General features: G+C 36.7%; 1 protein-coding gene across 1 annotated transcript in view; it reads left to right on the plus strand.

Annotated features, from left to right (window-relative positions):
* The first annotated feature begins 6 nt into the window (after positions 1–6).
* Positions 7–430, plus strand: part of LOC106881263 (multidrug resistance-associated protein 1-like) — a 5,283-nt gene continuing 4,859 nt past the window's right edge. The window contains exon 1 of the mRNA XM_052975181.1: positions 7–105. The gene's annotated coding sequence lies outside the window, so the exon portion shown is untranslated. The remainder of the gene's footprint in view (positions 106–430) is intronic.

Consider the following 430-nt stretch of genomic DNA (forward strand, 5'->3'; position numbering starts at 1 on the left):
GCTGACATTTACATCCTTGATGACCCTCTAAGTGCTGTTGACTCCCATGTCGGGAAACACATCTTCAACAAAGTCATTGGACCTAATGGATTGCTTAAGAATAAGGTAAGATATTGAGCTAATAAGGCTTCTTTGGACTATCAATAAACCAATAAAATGTATTGAGGATTATTGAAAGACACCGAATTAATAAAATTGTTAAGGAGCAAGGTGATATGTTAAACCAATAAAGTTTCTTTATAGTATCTAAAAATGATACACTCAAGCGATTCCCAAGAATTCATTAAAAAACAGTCCCAATCACTGCTAGAATCCATAACGAGCCACTTTTAGGTCACTAGATCATTTAACACCTTACTACTATCATACTACCTACATTCCTTGTTATTTTCCCTTCTTCTCCACCTCCTCCTCCTCCTCCTCCTCCTCC

Source organism: Octopus bimaculoides, chromosome 20 (genome assembly GCF_001194135.2).
Source record: "Octopus bimaculoides isolate UCB-OBI-ISO-001 chromosome 20, ASM119413v2, whole genome shotgun sequence".
NCBI classification, from domain to species: domain Eukaryota; kingdom Metazoa; phylum Mollusca; class Cephalopoda; order Octopoda; family Octopodidae; genus Octopus; species Octopus bimaculoides.